Source organism: Hydractinia symbiolongicarpus, chromosome 11 (genome assembly GCF_029227915.1).
Source record: "Hydractinia symbiolongicarpus strain clone_291-10 chromosome 11, HSymV2.1, whole genome shotgun sequence".
NCBI lineage: Eukaryota > Metazoa > Cnidaria > Hydrozoa > Anthoathecata > Hydractiniidae > Hydractinia > Hydractinia symbiolongicarpus.
The window spans coordinates 18,683,379-18,698,512 of NC_079885.1; the positions used below are offsets into that span (position 1 = coordinate 18,683,379).

General features: G+C 48.2%; 23 non-coding genes across 23 annotated transcripts; all 23 read left to right on the forward strand.

Moving 5' to 3' along the window:
* Window positions 1-18: 18 nt before the first annotated feature.
* Window positions 19-139, forward strand: LOC130618804 (U5 spliceosomal RNA). The gene has a single exon (XR_008979549.1). It is a non-coding gene; the product is annotated as a U5 spliceosomal RNA (small nuclear RNA).
* A 547-nt stretch (window positions 140-686) lies between these two features.
* LOC130619511 (U5 spliceosomal RNA) lies at window positions 687-807 on the forward strand. Its single transcript, XR_008980251.1, has one exon. It is a non-coding gene; the product is annotated as a U5 spliceosomal RNA (small nuclear RNA).
* A 547-nt stretch (window positions 808-1,354) lies between these two features.
* Window positions 1,355-1,475, forward strand: LOC130619512 (U5 spliceosomal RNA). Its single transcript, XR_008980252.1, has one exon. It is a non-coding gene; the product is annotated as a U5 spliceosomal RNA (small nuclear RNA).
* A 548-nt stretch (window positions 1,476-2,023) lies between these two features.
* Window positions 2,024-2,144, forward strand: LOC130618840 (U5 spliceosomal RNA). Its single transcript, XR_008979585.1, has one exon. It is a non-coding gene; the product is annotated as a U5 spliceosomal RNA (small nuclear RNA).
* Window positions 2,145-2,691: 547 nt separating this feature from the next.
* On the forward strand, window positions 2,692-2,812 carry LOC130618805 (U5 spliceosomal RNA). The gene has a single exon (XR_008979550.1). It is a non-coding gene; the product is annotated as a U5 spliceosomal RNA (small nuclear RNA).
* Window positions 2,813-3,360: 548 nt separating this feature from the next.
* Window positions 3,361-3,481, forward strand: LOC130618806 (U5 spliceosomal RNA). Its single transcript, XR_008979551.1, has one exon. It is a non-coding gene; the product is annotated as a U5 spliceosomal RNA (small nuclear RNA).
* Window positions 3,482-4,029: 548 nt separating this feature from the next.
* Window positions 4,030-4,150, forward strand: LOC130619780 (U5 spliceosomal RNA). Its single transcript, XR_008980519.1, has one exon. It is a non-coding gene; the product is annotated as a U5 spliceosomal RNA (small nuclear RNA).
* Window positions 4,151-4,698: 548 nt separating this feature from the next.
* LOC130619514 (U5 spliceosomal RNA) lies at window positions 4,699-4,819 on the forward strand. Its single transcript, XR_008980254.1, has one exon. It is a non-coding gene; the product is annotated as a U5 spliceosomal RNA (small nuclear RNA).
* A 546-nt stretch (window positions 4,820-5,365) lies between these two features.
* Window positions 5,366-5,486, forward strand: LOC130619781 (U5 spliceosomal RNA). The gene has a single exon (XR_008980520.1). It is a non-coding gene; the product is annotated as a U5 spliceosomal RNA (small nuclear RNA).
* Window positions 5,487-6,034: 548 nt separating this feature from the next.
* Window positions 6,035-6,155, forward strand: LOC130619515 (U5 spliceosomal RNA). Its single transcript, XR_008980255.1, has one exon. It is a non-coding gene; the product is annotated as a U5 spliceosomal RNA (small nuclear RNA).
* Window positions 6,156-6,701: 546 nt separating this feature from the next.
* LOC130618807 (U5 spliceosomal RNA) lies at window positions 6,702-6,822 on the forward strand. The gene has a single exon (XR_008979552.1). It is a non-coding gene; the product is annotated as a U5 spliceosomal RNA (small nuclear RNA).
* A 548-nt stretch (window positions 6,823-7,370) lies between these two features.
* LOC130619516 (U5 spliceosomal RNA) lies at window positions 7,371-7,491 on the forward strand. Its single transcript, XR_008980256.1, has one exon. It is a non-coding gene; the product is annotated as a U5 spliceosomal RNA (small nuclear RNA).
* A 548-nt stretch (window positions 7,492-8,039) lies between these two features.
* On the forward strand, window positions 8,040-8,160 carry LOC130619518 (U5 spliceosomal RNA). The gene has a single exon (XR_008980257.1). It is a non-coding gene; the product is annotated as a U5 spliceosomal RNA (small nuclear RNA).
* Window positions 8,161-8,708: 548 nt separating this feature from the next.
* Window positions 8,709-8,829, forward strand: LOC130618809 (U5 spliceosomal RNA). The gene has a single exon (XR_008979553.1). It is a non-coding gene; the product is annotated as a U5 spliceosomal RNA (small nuclear RNA).
* A 548-nt stretch (window positions 8,830-9,377) lies between these two features.
* On the forward strand, window positions 9,378-9,498 carry LOC130618810 (U5 spliceosomal RNA). Its single transcript, XR_008979554.1, has one exon. It is a non-coding gene; the product is annotated as a U5 spliceosomal RNA (small nuclear RNA).
* Window positions 9,499-10,046: 548 nt separating this feature from the next.
* Window positions 10,047-10,167, forward strand: LOC130619953 (U5 spliceosomal RNA). The gene has a single exon (XR_008980690.1). It is a non-coding gene; the product is annotated as a U5 spliceosomal RNA (small nuclear RNA).
* A 546-nt stretch (window positions 10,168-10,713) lies between these two features.
* LOC130619519 (U5 spliceosomal RNA) lies at window positions 10,714-10,834 on the forward strand. The gene has a single exon (XR_008980258.1). It is a non-coding gene; the product is annotated as a U5 spliceosomal RNA (small nuclear RNA).
* Window positions 10,835-11,381: 547 nt separating this feature from the next.
* On the forward strand, window positions 11,382-11,502 carry LOC130619955 (U5 spliceosomal RNA). The gene has a single exon (XR_008980692.1). It is a non-coding gene; the product is annotated as a U5 spliceosomal RNA (small nuclear RNA).
* A 547-nt stretch (window positions 11,503-12,049) lies between these two features.
* On the forward strand, window positions 12,050-12,170 carry LOC130619520 (U5 spliceosomal RNA). The gene has a single exon (XR_008980259.1). It is a non-coding gene; the product is annotated as a U5 spliceosomal RNA (small nuclear RNA).
* Window positions 12,171-12,716: 546 nt separating this feature from the next.
* Window positions 12,717-12,837, forward strand: LOC130619956 (U5 spliceosomal RNA). Its single transcript, XR_008980693.1, has one exon. It is a non-coding gene; the product is annotated as a U5 spliceosomal RNA (small nuclear RNA).
* Window positions 12,838-13,384: 547 nt separating this feature from the next.
* On the forward strand, window positions 13,385-13,505 carry LOC130618811 (U5 spliceosomal RNA). The gene has a single exon (XR_008979555.1). It is a non-coding gene; the product is annotated as a U5 spliceosomal RNA (small nuclear RNA).
* Window positions 13,506-14,049: 544 nt separating this feature from the next.
* On the forward strand, window positions 14,050-14,170 carry LOC130619521 (U5 spliceosomal RNA). Its single transcript, XR_008980260.1, has one exon. It is a non-coding gene; the product is annotated as a U5 spliceosomal RNA (small nuclear RNA).
* A 548-nt stretch (window positions 14,171-14,718) lies between these two features.
* LOC130619522 (U5 spliceosomal RNA) lies at window positions 14,719-14,839 on the forward strand. The gene has a single exon (XR_008980262.1). It is a non-coding gene; the product is annotated as a U5 spliceosomal RNA (small nuclear RNA).
* Window positions 14,840-15,134: the final 295 nt, after the last annotated feature.

Below are 15,134 nucleotides of genomic sequence, written 5' to 3' on the forward strand. Positions count from 1 at the left end.
GGTCGCGCCTACTTACGACAACTCTGGGCTTTCTTCAGTTTACGCACAAATCTTTCGCCTTTTACTAAAGATTTCCGTGGAGAAGGCCAAAACGATGAGTATATAGACGATTTTTCTACTGTCTCGCTTCGGCGGGACGATCACTAGTCTAAATGAAAAAACGTGCAGGTGGCCATACGCCGGCCTATCTCTCATCTCGCTCACAGAGACTTGGTAAGCACGGTCCACTCAATGGCTTTCCAAATGCGAAGAGTGAAGGCCGCAGACGGCAGGGGTTGAGCCAAGAGCCTTTCGGCCGTATCCCGCTCACAAGTTTTTTTTTTTTTTAGCAGAATAATACATACGAGCTAATCAAAATCGGCTCGAGGAAAGAAATAAAGTTCAGAGACAACCAAAGGAGTCGAACTGCAGTAGAAACAAACTAGATGTAACGCAAGCCACTAGTACGACGTATTGCCTACAGGGACCACACTCTCCGAGACAGCGAACGCAACTTCCTAGTGATTCACGCGAACGCACTCAACTAGGTGATGTAGATCAGAAAGGTGAAAGTCCTTGTGTCAAGTCTACACCTCACGATGCAGCACCTTTTAAGCGTCCTCTACGAACGGACACACTGGCAAGCGGCACACCACAAGCAAAGGTTAAGTCGGCTCGAAGGCACAACAGGTCGCGCCGACTTACGACAACTCTGGGCTTTCTTCAGTTCACGCACAAATCTTTCGCCTTTTACTAAAGATTTCCGTGGAGAAGGCCAAAACGATGAGTATATAGACGATTTTTCTACTGTCTCGCTTCGGCGGGACGATCACTAGTCTAAATGAAAAAACGTGCTGGAGGCCATACGCCGCCCTATCTCTCATTTCGCTCACAGAGACTTGGTAAGCACGGTCCACTCAATGGCTTTCCAAATGCGAAGAGTGAAGGCCGCAGACGGCAGGGGTTGAGCCAAGGGCCTTTCGGCCGTATCCCGCTCACAAGTTTTTTTTTTTTTTAGCAGAATAATACATACGAGCTAATCAAAATCGGCTCGAGGAAAGAAATAAAGTTCAGAGACAACCAAAGGAGTCGAACTGCAGTAGAAACAAACTAGATGTAACGCAAGCCACTAGTACGACGTATTGCCTACAGGGACCACACTCTCCGAGACAGCGAACGCAACTTCCTAGTGATTTACGCGAACGCACTCAACTAGGTGATGTAGATCAGAAAGGTGAAAGTCCTTGTGTCAAGTCTACACCTCACGATGCAGCACCTTTTAAGCGTCCTCTACGAACGGACACACTGGCAAGCGGCACACCACAAGCAAAGGTTAAGTCGGCTCGAAGGCACAACAGGTCGCGCCGACTTACGACAACTCTGGGCTTTCTTCAGTTCACGCACAAATCTTTCGCCTTTTACTAAAGATTTCCGTGGAGAAGGCCAAAACGATGAGTATATAGACGATTTTTCTACTGTCTCGCTTCGGCGGGACGATCACTAGTCTAAATGAAAAAACGTGCAGGAGGCCATACGCCGCCCTATCTCTCATCTCGCTCACAGAGACTTGGTAAGCACGGTCCACTCAATGGCTTTCCAAATGCGAAGAGTGAAGGCCGCAGACGGCAGGGGTTGAGCCAAGGGCCTTTCGGCCGTATCCCGCTCACAAGTTTTTTTTTTTTTTTAGCAGAATAATACATACGAGCTAATCAAAATCGGCTCGAGGAAAGAAATAAAGTTCAGAGACAACCAAAGGAGTCGAACTGCAGTAGAAACAAACTAGATGTAACGCAAGCCACTAGTACGACGTATTGCCTACAGGGACCACACTCTCCGAGACAGCGAACGCAACTTCCTAGTGATTCACGCGAACGCACTCAACTAGGTGATGTAGATCAGAAAGGTGAAAGTCCTTGTGTCAAGTCTACACCTCACGATGCAGCACCTTTTAAGCGTCCTCTACGAACGGACACACTGGCAAGCGGCACACCACAAGCAAAGGTTAAGTCGGCTCGAAGGCACAACAGGTCGCGCCGACTTACGACAACTCTGGGCTTTCTTCAGTTCACGCACAAATCTTTCGCCTTTTACTAAAGATTTCCGTGGAGAAGGCCAAAACGATGAGTATATAGTCGATTTTTCTACTGTCTCGCTTCGGCGGGACGATCACTAGTCTAAATGAAAAAACGTGCAGGAGGCAATACGCGGGCATATCTCTCATCTCGCTCACAGAGACTTGGTAAGCACGGTCCACTCAATGGCTTTTCAAATGCGAAGAGTGAAGGCCGCAGACGGCAGGGGTTGAGCCAAGGGCCTTTCGGCCGTATCCCGCTCACAAGTCTTTTTTTTTTTTAGCAGAATAATACATACGAGCTAATCAAAATCGGCTCGAGGAAAGAAATAAAGTTCAGAGACAACCAAAGGAGTCGAACTGCAGTAGAAACAAACTAGATGTAACGCAAGCCACTAGTACGACGTATTGCCTGCAGGGACCACACTCTCCGAGACAGCGAACGCAACTTCCTAGTGATTCACGCGAACGCACTCAACTAGGTGATGTAGATCAGAAAGGTGAAAGTCCTTGTGTCAAGTCTACACCTCACGATGCAGCACCTTTTAAGCGTCCTCTACGAACGGACACACTGGCAAGCGGCACACCACAAGCAAAGGTTAAGTCGGCTCGAAGGCACAACAGGTCGCGCCGACTTACGACAACTCTGGGCTTTCTTCAGTTTACGCACAAATCTTTCGCCTTTTACTAAAGATTTCCGTGGAGAAGGCCAAAACGATGAGTATATAGACGATTTTTCTACTGTCTCGCTTCGGCGGGACGATCACTAGTCTAAATGAAAAAACGTGCAGGAGGCCATACGCGGGCCTATCTCTCATCTCGCTCACAGAGACTTGGTAAGCACGGTCCACTCAATGGCTTTCCAAATACGAAGAGTGAAGGCCGCAGATGGCAGGGGTTGAGCCAAGGGCCTTTCGGCCGTATCCCGCTCACAAGTCTTTTTTTTTTTTTAGCAGAATAATACATACGAGCTAATCAAAATCGGCTCGAGGAAAGAAATAAAGTTCAGAGACAACCAAAGGAGTCGAACTGCAGTAGAAACAAACTAGATGTAACGCAAGCCACTAGTACGACGTATTGCCTGCAGGGACCACACTCTCCGAGACAGCGAACGCAACTTCCTAGTGATTCACGCGAACGCACTCAACTAGGTGATGTAGATCAGAAAGGTGAAAGTCCTTGTGTCAAGTCTACACCTCACGATGCAGCACCTTTTAAGCGTCCTCTACGAACGGACACACTGGCAAGCGGCACACCACAAGCAAAGGTTAAGTCGGCTCGAAGGCACAACAGGTCGCGCCGACTTACGACAACTCTGGGCTTTCTTCAGTTTACGCACAAATCTTTCGCCTTTTACTAAAGATTTCCGTGGAGAAGGCCAAAACGATGAGTATATAGACGATTTTTCTACTGTCTCGCTTCGGCGGGACGATCACTAGTCTAAATGAAAAAACGTGCAGGAGGCCATACGCGGGCCTATCTCTCATCTCGCTCACAGAGACTTGGTAAGCACGGTCCACTCAATGGCTTTCCAAATACGAAGAGTGAAGGCCGCAGATGGCAGGGGTTGAGCCAAGGGCCTTTCGGCCGTATCCCGCTCACAAGTTTTTTTTTTTTTTTAGCAGAATAATACATACGAGCTAATCAAAATCGGCTCGAGGAAAGAAATAAAGTTCAGAGACAACCAAAGGAGTCGAACTGCAGTAGAAACAAACTAGATGTAACGCAAGCCACTAGTACGACGTATTGCCTACAGGGATCACACTCTCCGAGACAGCGAACGCAACTTCCTCGTGATTCACGCGAACGCACTCAACTAGGTGATGTAGATCAGAAAGGTAAAAGTCCTTGTGTCAAGTCTACACCTCACGATGCAGCACCTTTTAAGCGTCCTCTACGAACGGACACACTGGCAAGCGGCACACCACAAGCAAAGGTTAAGTCGGCTCGAAGGCACAACAGGTCGCGCCGACTTACGACAACTCTGGGCTTTCTTCAGTTCACGCACAAATCTTTCGCCTTTTACTAAAGATTTCCGTGGAAAAGGCCAAAACGATGAGTATATAGACGATTTTTCTACTGTCTCGCTTCGGCGGGACGATCACTAGTCTAAATGAAAAAACGTGCAGGAGGCCATACGCGGGCCTATCTCTCATCTCGCTCACAGAGACTTGGTAAGCACGGTCCACTCAATGGCTTTCCAAATGCGAAGAGTGAAGGCCGCAGACGGCAGGGGTTGAGCCAAGGGCCTTTCGGCCGTATCCCGCTCACAAGTTTTTTTTTTTTTTTAGCAGAATAATACATACGAGCTAATCAAAATCGGCTCGAGGAAAGAAATAAAGTTCAGAGACAACCAAAGGAATCGAACTGCAGTAGAAACAAACTAGATGTAACGCAAAACACTAGTACGACGTATTGCCTACAGGGACCACACTCGCCGACACAGCGAACGCAACTTCCTAGTGATTCACGCGAACGCACTGAACTAGGTGATGTAGATCAGAAAGGTGAAAGTCCTTGTGTCAAGTCTACACCTCACGATGCAGCACCTTTTAAGCGTCCTCTACGAACGGACACACTGGCAAGCGGCACACCACAAGCAAAGGTTAAGTCGGCTCGAAGGCACAACAGGTCGCGCCGACTTACGACAACTCTGGGCTTTCTTCAGTTCACGCACAAATCTTTCGCCTTTTACTAAAGATTTCCGTGGAGAAGGCCAAAACGATGAGTATATAGACGATTTTTCTACTGTCTCGCTTCGGCGGGACGATCACTAGTCTAAATGAAAAAACGTGCAGGAGGCCATACGCGGGCCTATCTCTCATCTCGCTCACAGAGACTTGGTAAGCACGGTCCACTCAATGGCTTTCCAAATGCGAAGAGTGAAGGCCGCAGACGGCAGGGGTTGAGCCAAGGGCCTTTCGGCCGTATCCCGCTCACAAGTTTTTTTTTTTTTAGCAGAATAATACATACGAGCTAATCAAAATCGGCTCAAGGAAAGAAATAAAGTTCAGAGACAACCAAAGGAGTCGAACTGCAGTAGAAAAAAACTTGATGTAACGCAAGCCACTAGTACGACGTATTGCCTACAGGGACCACACTCTCCGAGACAGCGAACGCAACTTCCTAGTGATTCACGCGAACGCACTCAACTAGGTGATGTAGATCAGAAAGGTAAAAGTCCTTGTGTCAAGTCTACACCTCACGATGCAGCACCTTTTAAGCGTCCTCTACGAACGGACACACTGGCAAGCGGCACACCACAAGCAAAGGTTAAGTCGGCTCGAAGGCACAACAGGTCGCGCCGACTTACGACAACTCTGGGCTTTCTTCAGTTCACGCACAAATCTTTCGCCTTTTACTAAAGATTTCCGTGGAAAAGGCCAAAACGATGAGTATATAGACGATTTTTCTACTGTCTCGCTTCGGCGGGACGATCACTAGTCTAAATGAAAAAACGTGCAGGAGGCCATACGCGGGCCTATCTCTCATCTCGCTCACAGAGACTTGGTAAGCACGGTCCACTCAATGGCTTTCCAAATGCGAAGAGTGAAGGCCGCAGACGGCAGGGGTTGAGCCAAGGGCCTTTCGGCCGTATCCCGCTCACAAGTTTTTTTTTTTTTTTAGCAGAATAATACATACGAGCTAATCAAAATCGGCTCGAGGAAAGAAATAAAGTTCAGAGACAACCAAAGGAATCGAACTGCAGTAGAAACAAACTAGATGTAACGCAAAACACTAGTACGACGTATTGCCTACAGGGACCACACTCGCCGACACAGCGAACGCAACTTCCTAGTGATTCACGCGAACGCACTGAACTAGGTGATGTAGATCAGAAAGGTGAAAGTCCTTGTGTCAAGTCTACACCTCACGATGCAGCACCTTTTAAGCGTCCTCTACGAACGGACACACTGGCAAGCGGCACACCACAAGCAAAGGTTAAGTCGGCTCGAAGGCACAACAGGTCGCGCCGACTTACGACAACTCTGGGCTTTCTTCAGTTCACGCACAAATCTTTCGCCTTTTACTAAAGATTTCCGTGGAGAAGGCCAAAACGATGAGTATATAGACGATTTTTCTACTGTCTCGCTTCGGCGGGACGATCACTAGTCTAAATGAAAAAACGTGCAGGAGGCCATACGCGGGCCTATCTCTCATCTCGCTCACAGAGACTTGGTAAGCACGGTCCACTCAATGGCTTTCCAAATGCGAAGAGTGAAAGCCGCAGACGGCAGGGGTTGAGCCAAGGGCCTTTCGGCCGTATCCCGCTCACAAGTTTTTTTTTTTTTAGCAGAATAATACATACGAGCTAATCAAAATCGGCTCAAGGAAAGAAATAAAGTTCAGAGACAACCAAAGGAGTCGAACTGCAGTAGAAACAAACTTGATGTAACGCAAGCCACTAGTACGACGTATTGCCTACAGGGACCACACTCTCCGAGACAGCGAACGCAACTTCCTAGTGATTCACGCGAACGCACTCAACTAGGTGATGTAGATCAGAAAGGTGAAAGTCCTTGTGTCAAGTCTACACCTCACGATGCAGCACCTTTTAAGCGTCCTCTACGAACGGACACACTGGCAAGCGGCACACCACAAGCAAAGGTTAAGTCGGCTCGAAGGCACAACAGGTCGCGCCGACTTACGACAACTCTGGGCTTTCTTCAGTTTACGCACAAATCTTTCGCCTTTTACTAAAGATTTCCGTGGAGAAGGCCAAAACGATGAGTATATAGACGATTTTTCTACTGTCTCGCTTCGGCGGGACGATCACTAGTCTAAATGAAAAAACGTGCAGGAGGCCATACGCGGGCCTATCTCTCATCTCGCTCACAGAGACTTGGTAAGCACGGTCCACTCAATGGCTTTCCAAATGCGAAGAGTGAAGGCCGCAGACGGCAGGGGTTGAGCCAAGGGCCTTTCGGCCGTATCCCGCTCACAAGTTTTTTTTTTTTTTTAGCAGAATAATATATACGAGCTAATCAAAATCGGCTCGAGGAAAGAAATAAAGTTCAGAGACAGCCAAAGGAGTCGAACTGCAGTAGACACAAACTAGATGTAACGCAAGCCCCTAGTACGACGTATTGCCTACAGGGACCACACTCTCCGAGACAGCGAACGCAACTTCCTAGTGATTCACGCGAACGCACTGAACTAGGTGATGTAGATCAGAAAGGTGAAAGTCCTTGTGTCAAGTCTACACCTCACGATGCAGCACCTTTTAAGCGTCCTCTACGAACGGACACACTGGCAAGCGGCACACCACAAGCAAAGGTTAAGTCGGCTCGAAGGCACAACAGGTCGCGCCGACTTACGACAACTCTGGGCTTTCTTCAGTTCACGCACAAATCTTTCGCCTTTTACTAAAGATTTCCGTGGAGAAGGCCAAAACGATGAGTATATAGACGATTTTTCTACTGTCTCGCTTCGGCGGGACGATCACTAGTCTAAATGAAAAAACGTGCAGGAGGCCATACGCGGGCCTATCTCTCATCTCGCTCACAGAGACTTGGTAAGCACGGTCCACTCAATGGCTTTCCAAATGCGAAGAGTGAAGGCCGCAGACGGCAGGGGTTGAGCCAAGGGCCTTTCGGCCGTATCCCGCTCACAAGTTTTTTTTTTTTTTTAGCAGAATAATACATACGAGCTAATCAAAATCGGCTCGAGGAAAGAAATAAAGTTCAGAGACAACCAAAGGAGTCGAACTGCAGTAGAAACAAACTAGATGTAACGCAAGCCACTAGTACGACGTATTGCCTACAGGGACCACACTCTCCGAGACAGCGAACGCAACTTCCTAGTGATTCACGCGAACGCACTCAACTAGGTGATGTAGATCAGAAAGGTGAAAGTCCTTGTGTCAAGTCTACACCTCACGATGCAGCACCTTTTAAGCGTCCTCTGCGAACGGACACACTGGCAAGCGGCACACCACAAGCAAAGGTTAAGTCGGCTCGAAGGCACAACAGGTCGCGCCGACTTACGACAACTCTGGGCTTTCTTCAGTTCACGCACAAATCTTTCGCCTTTTACTAAAGATTTCCGTGGAGAAGGCCAAAACGATGAGTATATAGACGATTTTTCTACTGTCTCGCTTCGGCGGGACGATCACTAGTCTAAATGAAAAAACGTGCAGGAGGCCATACGCGGGCCTATCTCTCATCTCGCTCACAGAGACTTGGTAAGCACGGTCCACTCAATGGCTTTTCAAATGCGAAGAGTGAAGGCCGCAGACGGCAGGGGTTGAGCCAAGGGCCTTTCGGCCGTATCCCGCTCACAAGTTTTTTTTTTTTTTTAGCAGAATAATACATACGAGCTAATCAAAATCGGCTCGAGGAAAGAAATAAAGTTCAGAGACAACCAAAGGAGTCGAACTGCAGTAGAAACAAACTAGATGTAACGCAAGCCACTAGTACGACGTATTGCCTACAGGGACCACACTCTCCGAGACAGCGAACGCAACTTCCTAGTGATTCACGCGAACGCACTCAACTAGGTGATGTAGATCAGAAAGGTGAAAGTCCTTGTGTCAAGTCTACACCTCACGATGCAGCACCTTTTAAGCGTCCTCTACGAACGGACACACTGGCAAGCAGCACACCACAAGCAAAGGTTAAGTCGGCTCGAAGGCACAACAGGTCGCGCCGACTTACGACAACTCTGGGCTTTCTTCAGTTTACGCACAAATCTTTCGCCTTTTACTAAAGATTTCCGTGGAGAAGGCCAAAACGATGAGTATATAGACGATTTTTCTACTGTCTCGCTTCGGCGGGACGATCACTAGTCTAAATGAAAAAACGTGCAGGAGGCCATACGCGGGCCTATCTCTCATCTCGCTCACAGAGACTTGGTAAGCACGGTCCACTCAATGGCTTTCCAAATGCGAAGAGTGAAGACCGCAGACGGCAGGGGTTGAGCCAAGGGCCTTTCGGCCGTATCCCGCTCACAAGTTTTTTTTTTTTTTTAGCAGAATAATATATACGAGCTAATCAAAATCGGCTCGAGGAAAGAAATAAAGTTCAGAGACAACAAAAGGAGTCGAACTGCAGTAGAAACAAACTAGATGTAACGCAAGCCCCTAGTACGACGTATTGCCTACAGGGACCACACTCTCCGAGACAGCGAACGCAACTTCCTAGTGATTCACGCGAACGCACTGAACTAGGTGATGTAGATCAGAAAGGTGAAAGTCCTTGTGTCAAGTCTACACCTCACGATGCAGCACCTTTTAAGCGTCCTCTACGAACGGACACACTGGCAAGCGGCACACCACAAGCAAAGGTTAAGTCGGCTCGAAGGCACAACAGGTCGCGCCGACCTACGACAACTCTGGGCTTTCTTCAGTTTACGCACAAATCTTTCGCCTTTTACTAAAGATTTCCGTGGAGAAGGCCAAAACGATGAGTATATAGACGATTTTTCTACTGTCTCGCTTCGGCGGGACGATCACTAGTCTAAATGAAAAAACGTGCAGGAGGCCATACGCGGGCCTATCTCTCATCTCGCTCACAGAGACTTGGTAAGCACGGTCCACTCAATGGCTTCCCAAATGCGAAGAGTGAAGGCCGCAGATGGCAGGGGTTGAGCCAAGGGCCTTTCGGCCGTATCCCGCTCACAAGTTTTTTTTTTTTTTTAGCAGAATAATACATACGAGCTAATCAAAATCGGCTCGAGGAAAGAAATAAAGTTCAGAGACAACCAAAGGAGTCGAACTGCAGTAGAAACAAACTAGATGTAACGCAAGCCACTAGTACGACGTATTGCCTACAGGGATCACACTCTCCGAGACAGCGGACGCAACATCCTAGTGATTCACGCGAACGCACTCAACTAGGTGATGTAGATCAGAAAGGTGAAAGTCCTTGTGTCAAGTCTACACCTCACGATGCAGCACCTTTTAAGCGTCCTCTACGAACGGACACAGTGGCAAGCGGCACACCACAAGCAAAGGTTAAGTCGGCTCGAAGGCACAACAGGTCGCGCCGACTTACGACAACTCTGGGCTTTCTTCAGTTCACGCACAAATCTGTCGCCTTTTACTAAAGATTTCCGTGGAAAAGGCCAAAACGATGAGTATATAGACGATTTTTCTACTGTCTCGCTTCGGCGGGACGATCACTAGTCTAAATGAAAAAACGTGCAGGAGGCCATACGCGGGCCTATCTCTCATCTCGCTCACAGAGACTTGGTAAGCACGGTCCACTCAATGGCTTTCCAAATGCGAAGAGTGAAGGCCGCAGACGGCAGGGGTTGAGCCAAGGGCCTTTCGGCCGTATCCCGCTCACAAGTTTTTTTTTTTTTAGCAGAATAATACATACGAGCTAATCAAAATCGGCTCGAGGAAAGAAATAAAGTTCAGAGACAACCAAAGGAATCGAACTGCAGTAGAAACAAACTAGATGTAACGCAAAACACTAGTACGACGTATTGCCTACAGGGACCACACTCGCCGACACAGCGAACGCAACTTCCTAGTGATTCACGCGAACGCACTGAACTAGGTGATGTAGATCAGAAAGGTGAAAGTCCTTGTGTCAAGTCTACACCTCACGATGCAGCACCTTTTAAGCGTCCTCTACGAACGGACACACTGGCAAGCGGCACACCACAAGCAAAGGTTAAGTCGGCTCGAAGGCACAACAGGTCGCGCCGACTTACGACAACTCTGGGCTTTCTTCAGTTCACGCACAAATCTTTCGCCTTTTACTAAAGATTTCCGTGGAGAAGGCCAAAACGATGAGTATATAGACGATTTTTCTACTGTCTCGCTTCGGCGGGACGATCACTAGTCTAAATGAAAAAACGTGCAGGAGGCCATACGCGGGCCTATCTCTCATCTCGCTCACAGAGACTTGGTAAGCACGGTCCACTCAATGGCTTTCCAAATGCGAAGAGTGAAAGCCGCAGACGGCAGGGGTTGAGCCAAGGGCCTTTCGGCCGTATCCCGCTCACAAGTTTTTTTTTTTTTTAGCAGAATAATACATACGAGCTAATCAAAATCGGCTCGAGGAAAGAAATAAAGTTCAGAGACAACCAAAGGAGTCGAACTGCAGTAGAAACAAACTAGATGTAACGCAAGCCACTAGTACGACGTATTGCCTACAGGGACCACACTCTCCGAGACAGCGAACGCAACTTCCTAGTGATTCACGCGAACGCACTCAACTAGGTGATGTAGATCAGAAAGGTGAAAGTCCTTGTGTCAAGTCTACACCTCACGATGCAGCACCTTTTAAGCGTCCTCTACGAACGGACACACTAGCAAGCGGCACACCACAAGCAAAGGTTAAGTCGGCTCGAAGGCACAACAGGTCGCGCCGACTTACGACAACTCTGGGCTTTCTTCAGTTCACGCACAAATCTGTCGCCTTTTACTAAAGATTTCCGTGGAAAAGGCCAAAACGATGAGTATATAGACGATTTTTCTACTGTCTCGCTTCGGCGGGACGATCACTAGTCTAAATGAAAAAACGTGCAGGAGGCCATACGCGGGCCTATCTCTCATCTCGCTCACAGAGACTTGGTAAGCACGGTCCACTCAATGGCTTTCCAAATGCGAAGAGTGAAGGCCGCAGACGGCAGGGGTTGAGCCAAGGGCCTTTCGGCCGTATCCCGCTCACAAGTTTTTTTTTTTTTTAGCAGAATAATACATACGAGCTAATCAAAATCGGCTCGAGGAAAGAAATAAAGTTCAGAGACAACCAAAGGAATCGAACTGCAGTAGAAACAAACTAGATGTAACGCAAAACACTAGTACGACGTATTGCCTACAGGGACCACACTCGCCGACACAGCGAACGCAACTTCCTAGTGATTCACGCGAACGCACTGAACTAGGTGATGTAGATCAGAAAGGTGAAAGTCCTTGTGTCAAGTCTACACCTCACGATGCAGCACCTTTTAAGCGTCCTCTACGAACGGACACACTGGCAAGCGGCACACCACAAGCAAAGGTTAAGTCGGCTCGAAGGCACAACAGGTCGCGCCGACTTACGACAACTCTGGGCTTTCTTCAGTTCACGCACAAATCTTTCGCCTTTTACTAAAGATTTCCGTGGAGAAGGCCAAAACGATGAGTATATAGACGATTTTTCTACTGTCTCGCTTCGGCGGGACGATCACTAGTCTAAATGAAAAAACGTGCAGGAGGCCATACGCGGGCCTATCTCTCATCTCGCTCACAGAGACTTGGTAAGCACGGTCCACTCAATGGCTTTCCAAATGCGAAGAGTGAAGGCCGCAGACGGCAGGGGTTGAGCCAAGGGCCTTTCGGCCGTATCCCGCTCACAAGTTTTTTTTTTTTTAGCAGAATAATACATACGAGCTAATCAAAATCGGCTCGAGGAAAGAAATAAAGTTCAGAGACAACCAAAGGAGTCGAACTGCAGTAGAAACAAACTAGATGTAACGCAAGCCACTAGTACGACGTATTGCCTACAGGGACCACACTCTCCGAGACAGCGAACGCAACTTCCTAGTGATTCACGCGAACGCACTCAACTAGGTGATGTAGATCAGAAAGGTGAAAGTCCTTGTGTCAAGTCTACACCTCACGATGCAGCACCTTTTAAGCGTCCTCTACGAACGGACACACTGGCAAGCGGCACACCACAAGCAAAGGTTAAGTCGGCTCGAAGGCACAACAGGTCGCGCCGACTTACGACAACTCTGGGCTTTCTTCAGTTCACGCACAAATCTGTCGCCTTTTACTAAAGATTTCCGTGGAAAAGGCCAAAACGATGAGTATATAGACGATTTTTCTACTGTCTCGCTTCGGCGGGACGATCACTAGTCTAAATGAAAAAACGTGCAGGAGGCCATACGCGGGCCTATCTCTCATCTCGCTCACAGAGACTTGGTAAGCACGGTCCACTCAATGGCTTTCCAAATGCGAAGAGTGAAGGCCGCAGACGGCAGGGGTTGAGCCAAGGGCCTTTCGGCCGTATCCCGCTCACAAGTTTTTTTTTTTTTTAGCAGAATAATACATACGAGCTAATCAAAATCGGCTCGAGGAAAGAAATAAAGTTCAGAGACAACCAAAGGAATCGAACTGCAGTAGAAACAAACTAGATGTAACGCAAAACACTAGTACGACGTATTGCCTACAGGGACCACACTCGCCGACACAGCGAACGCAACTTCCTAGTGATTCACGCGAACGCACTGAACTAGGTGATGTAGATCAGAAAGGTGAAAGTCCTTGTGTCAAGTCTACACCTCACGATGCAGCACCTTTTAAGCGTCCTCTACGAACGGACACACTGGCAAGCGGCACACCACAAGCAAAGGTTAAGTCGGCTCGAAGGCACAACAGGTCGCGCCGACTTACGACAACTCTGGGCTTTCTTCAGTTTACGCACAAATCTTTCGCCTTTTACTAAAGATTTCCGTGGAGAAGGCCAAAACGATGAGTATATAGACGATTTTTCTACTGTCTCGCTTCGGCGGGACGATCACTAGTCTAAATGAAAAAACGTGCAGGAGGCCATACGCGGGCCTATCTCTCATCTCGCTCACAGAGACTTGGTAAGCACGGTCCACTCAATGGCTTTCCAAATGCGAAGAGTGAAGGCCGCAGACGGCAGGGGTTGAGCCAAGGGCCTTTCGGCCGTATCCTGCTCACAAGTTTTTTTTTTTAGCAGAATAATACATACGAGCTAATCAAAATCGGCTCGAGGAAAGAAATAAAGTTCAGAGACAACCAAAGGAGTCGAACTGCAGTAGAAACAAACTAGATGTAACGCAAAACACTAGTACGACGTATTGTCTACAGGGACCACACTCTCCGAGACAGCGAACGCAACTTCCTAGTGATTCACGCGAACGCACTGAACTAGGTGATGTAGATCAGAAAGGTGAAAGTCCTTGTGTCAAGTCTACACCTCACGATGCAGCACCTTTTAAGCGTCCTCTACGAACGGACACACTGGCAAGCGGCACACCACAAGCAAAGGTTAAGTCGGCTCGAAGGCACAACAGGTCGCGCCGACTTACGACAACTCTGGGCTTTCTTCAGTTCACGCACAAATCTTTCGCCTTTTACTAAAGATTTCCGTGGAGAAGGCCAAAACGATGAGTATATAGACGATTTTTCTACTGTCTCGCTTCGGCGGGACGATCACTAGTCTAAATGAAAAAACGTGCAGGAGGCCATACGCGGGCCTATCTCTCATCTCGCTCACAGAGACTTGGTAAGCACGGTCCAATCAATGGCTTTCCAAATGCGAAGAGTGAAGGCCGCAGACGGCAGGGGTTGAGCCAAGGGCCTTTCGGCCGTATCCCGCTCACAAGTTTTTTTTTTTTTTTAGCAGAATAATACATACGAGCTAATCAAAATCGGCTCGAGGAAAGAAATAAAGTTCAGAGACAACCAAAGGAGTCGAACTGCAGTAGAAACAAACTAGATGTAACGCAAGCCACTAGTACGACGTATTGCCTACAGGGACCACACTCTCCGAGACAGCGAACGCAACTTCCTAGTGATTCACGCGAACGCACTCAACTAGGTGATGTAGATCAGAAAGGTGAAAGTCCTTGTGTCAAGTCTACACCTCACGATGCAGCACCTTTTAAGCGTCCTCTACGAACGGACACACTGGCAAGCGGCACACCACAAGCAAAGGTTAAGTCGGCTCGAAGGCACAACAGGTCGCGCCGACTTACGACAACTCTGGGCTTTCTTCAGTTCACGCACAAATCTTTCGCCTTTTACTAAAGATTTCCGTGGAGAAGGCCAAAACGATGAGTATATAGACGATTTTTCTACTGTCTCGCTTCGGCGGGACGATCACTAGTCTAAATGAAAAAACGTGCAGGAGGCCATACGCGGGCCTATCTCTCATCTCGCTCACAGAGACTTGGTAAGCACGGTCCACTCAATGGCTTTCCAAATGCGAAGAGTGAAGGCCGCAGACGGCAGGGGTTGAGCCAAGGGCCTTTCGGCCGTATCCCGCTCACAAGTTTTTTTTTTTTTTAGCAGAATAATACATACGAGCTAATCAAAATCGGCTCGAGGAAAGAAATAAAGTTCAGAGACAACCAAAGGAGTCGAACTGCAGTAGAAACAAACTAGATGTAACGC